This window comes from Schistocerca nitens, chromosome 9 (genome assembly GCF_023898315.1).
Source record: "Schistocerca nitens isolate TAMUIC-IGC-003100 chromosome 9, iqSchNite1.1, whole genome shotgun sequence".
NCBI classification, from domain to species: domain Eukaryota; kingdom Metazoa; phylum Arthropoda; class Insecta; order Orthoptera; family Acrididae; genus Schistocerca; species Schistocerca nitens.
The window spans coordinates 123493053-123499924 of NC_064622.1; the positions used below are offsets into that span (position 1 = coordinate 123493053).

A 6872-nucleotide genomic window follows, 5' to 3' on the forward strand; every position below is an offset into this window, starting at 1 on the left:
AAAAGGTATTGGCACACGCGTATGAATCGGACATTGTGTTCGTTTTTGAGCCGTGGTAAGAATCGCTGTTTTGAAGAGCGCGCCGCAGCGCTTAGTGTGAAGCAGTCGCCTTCCGTTTCTGGCGGTGGCGCCGCTGTGCACATCGCAGCTTTGGTGTCTCCCTCTGGTGGGAAAGGGGAAAGGTTGCCTGTTCATGTGCATTTAAGGGGCGCTATGAGCTCGCCAGGGAGTCAGTCGGTCAGTCTGGGTTGGTCTCTCTCTCGTCCGCATTTATTAGGCCGTTAGTGTCTGTCTGTCGTCCGGAGTGCTAGTATGTCTTTCGTTCGGATCAATCTTTAAGGCCGGCAAAATGAGCGTCTTTCCACTCCGCCAGTAAGAGAACTCAGCGAGTGGTCGCCCGGTCGGGGCTTAGTTCCTGCTTCTGATTCTGCGCGTTAGGCCGCCAGTCTGCTCGAGTTTGCTCAGGCAATGGTCATTGGAGGTTCCATCGATCGGTTGGTCGGTCGCGCACTGAGACACAAGGTGACTTGTCCGTCGAGCGTCGGCGCCTGTGAGGTCGCCACGTGAGTCCAGTGGGCCGCGCCGTTTAGCGAGGGGTAGTGACTTCGCGGTCGACACGAGAGCAACAGGAGTCAACCCACGACATTAGTCTGGCCGGTGCGAGCTGCGACGCCGTGGTGTAACTGATTCTCCGAGCGCTTCTGGGCCCCTTCAGTTACCATCTTGTGGAGCTTGGCTCGGTCCTTTCCTGTTGCAGGGATGTCGTTTTGCCAGTGGGTGTGTTTCCTCTGCATGGTTGGGTCCGAGCCAGTATTTCCGCCGTCGTGTGTCTGGAAGTCAGTGGGAGACGCACCAGCAGTGCAGTCGCGGACGGAGCAGCGGGCAGTCGGTCGGTTGGTGCGGACCCAGAGAGACGGGCGATCGGCGCGCCTTCCTGCGTCCGTTGAAGCGGCTGGCAGCGGACGGTTCGGGAGAGCGATTTGGGGGTGCTGCGCCAGGTCTTCTCGAGAAATCGCAGTTTATTAGAAGTTAAGTGATTGGTGATATGTTGTGTGATTTGTTTCTTGGTCAGTCTCTCGTCCCCAGCTTGCTCGTCTGTCTCTCGTCCTCATTTGTTAGGAAGTTAGTGTCTGTCTGTCGTTCGGAGTTGCCTCTGTCATGCTTGGCGGATTTGGTGTGTTAACGAATTTATTGCTTGGAGCGTGACGGCCTAATTCCTGAAATATATTTTGATCTTGCCTATCATTTTGAGAGGCGGTAGAGCATGTTTACTTGTTTGTCCAGCCTTGTATAATTTTATGTAAGATTGCACTTCATGGGCTTTTATTTAAATGGTCATTTTAGTATATAAAGTTGCCACCCTTTCACCGTAAGACTCTTCTTAGAAGTTAAAATCAAGTTGCACCTTCCATGGTAAAGTTAATATTTTAATTTTAGAGTTTTGTACCATTTACATCCCTCCTACGGGGTGCATAGTTTGTGTGCTGGCGTGAATTGTTAAAACTTTTAGTTTATAGTAATCTGGTGTGTTGCAGATTTGCACCAGTGTCGCCTTTCAGAGGTTGTTATGAGCAGTCGTAACTACGGCCTTGTCAAAAGGGAGCGGCAAGGTTCTCAGCCCGAAAGCTCATACAGTCAGAAATTTGTTTCTTTCTGCCTCTGAATAAATTGTAACTTGAAATTTAGAGGGTACTTTCTGATTATAATTTTAAATCTGCTTCTTTTAAGAAAAGGCTTTAGGCACCATTAAAGTGAATAAATTACCATTTGTTAAAAAAAGAATGTGCTTATGATTTTGTCAGTTACCCCCTGGCAACTACTTCCACGCTTACATAGTGTGATTAAATGTGTTAATGTTCTTGATGAATCGCTAGTAAATAAAATAAATTCTTAAGAATATTCTTTGAAAATAAAACCACGGTTCAGTTCTCTTCATTGATGTTCTCCTTCTAATAGTTAGTGTGCATCCCTTTAGCATCTATAGATGCCTAGGATTGCTCTATATTAAATTCCGGGTCATATCAGGGGTAATTTTCGACCATTCCTCCAGAAGCACTTTCTCCAAGTCGTTTTTACCGGACGGACGCCTTTTTCAGACTTGTGTGTCAAGATGAGCCCACAGGTTCTCAGCGAGGTTCAAATCAGGGCTCTGAAGTGGTGTTAGAACCCTTCTGGGGGCATTGTACAGTGACCACTCCCGGGTTTTCATGGCGGTATATTTTGGGTCGTTGTCTTGCTGGAAATGAAACACACCAGTAAGGCCCAATGTCTGTGCACTAGCGTGTAAATTACCTCGCAACACGTCGATGTATCTCATATGATCCATTGTACCGTGGATTACAGCTACACTTTCAACGCCGGACGCCGCCATACAGAACCAGACCATGATAACGCCCCCACCGTGTTTGACTGTGGGATGCATGTGTTTGATGCCGAGGTGCGTATTCGGGTTGTAAGCACTTTTGGACATACAGGACGACACTTATTCACTGTTGTTCCAGTCTCTTTATATTTATGAATGATGGCTCGTACAGACACCTCTGCTCCGATTTGTCGATAGCTTCTCCCTTGTGAACGGAGCAATACCACTCTCTCACGCAACGCCACTGAATGCTCCTTCTTCTTCGGCCCCATGCTGACCACTATCGCGCAATACAGCAACATACTAGCGACTGGGCCGTCAACAACTAGCAGTGTCTACTGCGTCAGCAGATTGCGTTCCGATACCTGAAAACCTAGCAATATACCGAGAAGCCACGCTCTGTGCCAATAATTTTTGTGTGCAGAGGAGATACATGTTTGCCCTTAACACTGAATTTCTTTGGTATTGGTAGGCACTGTGGGCAGAACTGTAATGTCTGGTATGTGAGGTAGCATGTACGTATGCTGTCTACCGGAAGGTGCGGCGTTTGTAACCAACAACGATAAATACGCACGTGTGCCAACACTTTTTGGTGTGATTTTATGTTTGCACTGACTCCAAATACACACTGCAAAAACGAAGTTGCAAATATCTGCCGAAACACCAGAGGAAATGCACCTGACTACTCTGAAGAGAGACACCTTGTATACAGCACCAGTGGAACATAACGGCAGGGGTGTCCAAGATCAAAACGTAATTAAAAAATTACATTATCAAGTCAATAATATCATTTATACTTTTCCAGTACAGAACACGATGCATTATCTTCTTCCGCCCTACAATGGTGCTTGATGAAGAGAAGCAGTACTAAAAAAACTGAAAAAACACCAGATCATGGAAGATATAACTATGTGCTGCCAGTATCGTAGCCTGAAGTAAGCCATCGATCAAGATTTAAACACCTTCCACGTAACAAGTTTGTTTGCGTCGCCACCTTTCACCTATTTTAACATATATTTTAACGGTGAAAATAAGAAAATGCCATTTGATACAATTGTTGCGTTGCTGACGTGTTTCTCTAATACATCTTATACGTGGAATAACTGTAAGTTACACCCTTTACGTGTTTTAGACGTGGAAATAGCATTGTGAGGTATAACATAAACATTTTGCGTATGTGTGTGTGTGTGTGTGTGTGTGTGTGTGTGTGTGTGTGTGGGCGCGCGCCCACGCATGTTCTTACATATGCTTCTGTGTTTTTGATAAGTAATGTACATCTTTTGAATACGGTAAAAAAAATTCACAGCGTTTAGATTATTTGAAACAAGGCACTATAGTGACCACTAGCTCAGGTGTGCCTTTTCCGCCATATTGACATTTTAAATTTTCACTAGCATACTAGCGCAGTCCCGCCAACCAACCATTTATTATTTCCTTTCAAGGTCATCGTACCAATTAGTGGCAGCTATGGCCCAGAGACTCCTTAATCACTCTACCTACTGATTACCCTATCAACTAAATCATTAACATTATGATCCACATCTCTCACAATAATAGCTGTACCATCATCAAAGAAAAACATTTTAGGTCACTTGTTACGTTTAGTTGTAGAATATTTATATATATATGAAGAAATATATAGAACCCTGTGACACGCCTCACTCCAATCAAATTCAAACCTCTCCACAGGTTTTTGACTGCTTTCTACTTTCCATGAATGGAGTGAACTGTTGTCGAACTTTTTCCCTAATCATATAATGCCCCAACTAAAATGTGTCATAGGTGACGCTCTAAATGTCGTGATTTGCATCAGGCATATTTTAGTATATTCATAAACATTGGTCAAGGGAACTAATTATGTACTAGTGACCGCAGTTTGATTGCAACGTTTCTGAGGTGGAGAGTGACACTATAATCAATCAACATAACTTGGTCTGAAAATCTTCTCACAAAGTTCATCCAAAATCGGAAGCAATAATCAACGAAAATGCCTTCTTGTTTTAATCTGTCGTTTAGCCTCGCTAGTCTCTCTTACACAAAGGAACAAATTGCATTTTCTGTGGGTACTGCTTTCCTAAAGCTAAAGTGGCAGTCTGAGAACAAATTATGTCTACCATGACGCATCACTACTTATTTGTGAATTGCGTTCTCAAACTTATGAAATCACTGACAGCAATGATACTGACCAGTAATAGTGTACACAATGTCTTCCCTCTTTTTATAAAGTTGTTTCACTAACAAATGCCGGCCGGGGTGGCAGAGCGGTTCTAGACACTACAGTCTGGAATCGCGGGACCGCTACGGTCGCAGGTTCGAATCCTGCCTCGGGCATGGATGTGTGTGATGTCCTTAGGTTAGTTAGGTTTAAGTAGTTCCAAGTTCTAGGGGGCTGATGACCTGTGAAATTAAGTCCAATAGTGCTCAGAGCCATTTGAACCATTTACTAACAAATATTCCAATCTGTCAAAAACTGACCATGCCAAGAAAACCCGTCGCACAGGTGAGTGACAAGGGAACATTCCCAAGTGACAAGAAACGATCTTGCTGAAATTTGGTGGGTGTGTAGTGCAATATGTATTTTCTTCTTTGTGCCCAAAATCACTTTTAAAAGATAAAACACACCGCACAAGGTAATTTAGCATTTTAGGTTTATAGGGAACATCTTCCAAATGATGATATATAAAAAAATGGGCCTCATATAAAAGTTGATATGTTATTAATATTATTGAAAATTTTGTAATCAATCTTTGTAATAATTTTAAATTTTGCAAAATATTCCACCACCATTAATTAAGTTTAAAGGATGGAAACTTTGGTTACAGAATAATTTAAAGAAACTTCCAAGCCACATACATCTCTGTGTAAAAAAACTGGTCTCTTAAATACCATTTTCAGAAAATAAGCTGTACACAGTTTGATGTTGAAGTATTTTCAACATACCTAATTAAAATATCTAAATATTCGTTTACTATTCTAATTACATACTTTACAAACGTTTGATTTGCATTTTAAATTGTTGTTTTACGTTTCACATTCATGTTTTTCTTGTTTTTTAGTTTACCACTTAACATACATCTATTATGTTAATTGAAAATATAAAGCAACTCATTATTAAGAAAAAAATTATTACAATAATGATAATTTGTAGCTAAATACGTAATATACACAATGCAGGTTTTCAAATTGTCATAGGTGATGCTCTAAATGTCGTGATTTGCATCAGGCATATTTGAGTATATTCATAAACATTGGTCAAGGGAACTAATTATGTACTAGTGACCGCAGTTTGATTGTAATGTTTCTGAGGTGGAAAGTGACACTATAATCATTCAACATAACTTGGTCTTAAAATCTTCTCACAAAGTTCATCCAAAATCGGAAGCAATAATCTTTCCACGGCTATAACCTGCCCCGTCGAGACTTTTGGGATCGCCTGATGTTTCTTGTCCTCGAGGAGAGCTTCTGTAAAGTTCGGAAGGTAGGAGACGAGATACTGGCAGAAGTAAAGCTGTGAGGGCCGGGTGTGAGTCGTGCTTCGGTAGCTCAGTTGGTAGAGCACTTGCCCGCGAAAGGCAAAGGTCCTGAGTTCGAGTCTCGGTCGGTGCACACAGTTTTAATCTGCCAGGAAGTTTCATATGAAAGTTGTTGTTTTTTATTCCTATCAAGTGTAACCAATCCAAATTTCGAATTACCACGGTTTGTCGAATTGCTTTGAAATTACGAAACGAGTAACCGTTATGTCGCCTGTAGAAAAAACTATCGAACTCCAATAATAAAATTTATAAGTGATACAGAACCCGTTTTGCAGATGAAATTGACTCACTGCCTGTATGCGAAGCCAACCAATATTCCTCCCACGGATAGTTCAATTATTGCAGTGCTGAAGGCCATTTACACTAATCATTTTAAAATGAAACAGGACCCAAGATATCTAAATAATGTACCGGAGTCTGAGTACTGCTTTGCTTTGAAATTATATTTTCAACTTGAACACACTTACGTGAACCAGCCACGGACCATAAGAATAACAATCTCAATACGAAACGCAAAAGGATATAATGGTTTTACATTCTTTCGCCACATTCACACATTTTCAAAAGAAGCAATTTCAGTTATTTGATTATAATAATTTACTCGTAAAAAAGGAAACACGAATAAAAATATGAAAATTAACTTAAATCTAGTAAAGAGGCGCCACAATGTGTCAGTACATGAGGTGTGTACAGTTCTGCATATTTCCCTGGGCTAATAAAATTTTGATTTAATTTGCAGACTATTCACAAGAATTGATTATTGGATATTTTGCACATGAGAGAGGTGTAATATACGGAAGAGCAAAAGAAACTGGTAGAGGCATGCGGATTTAAAGACAGATAGAATAAGGTGCTGCGGCCCGAAACACCTATAAAAGGCAACAAGTGTCTGGCGCACTTGTTACATCGGTTATGCTGCTACAATAGCAGGTTATCAAGATATAAGTGAGTTTCAACGTGGCGTTGGGACACAGCAT

General features: G+C 41.7%; 1 non-coding gene across 1 annotated transcript; it reads left to right on the forward strand.

Annotated features, from left to right (window-relative positions):
• The first annotated feature begins 5894 nt into the window (after positions 1-5894).
• On the forward strand, positions 5895-5968 carry Trnas-cga (transfer RNA serine (anticodon CGA)). The gene has a single exon. It is a non-coding gene; the product is annotated as a tRNA-Ser (tRNA).
• Positions 5969-6872: the final 904 nt, after the last annotated feature.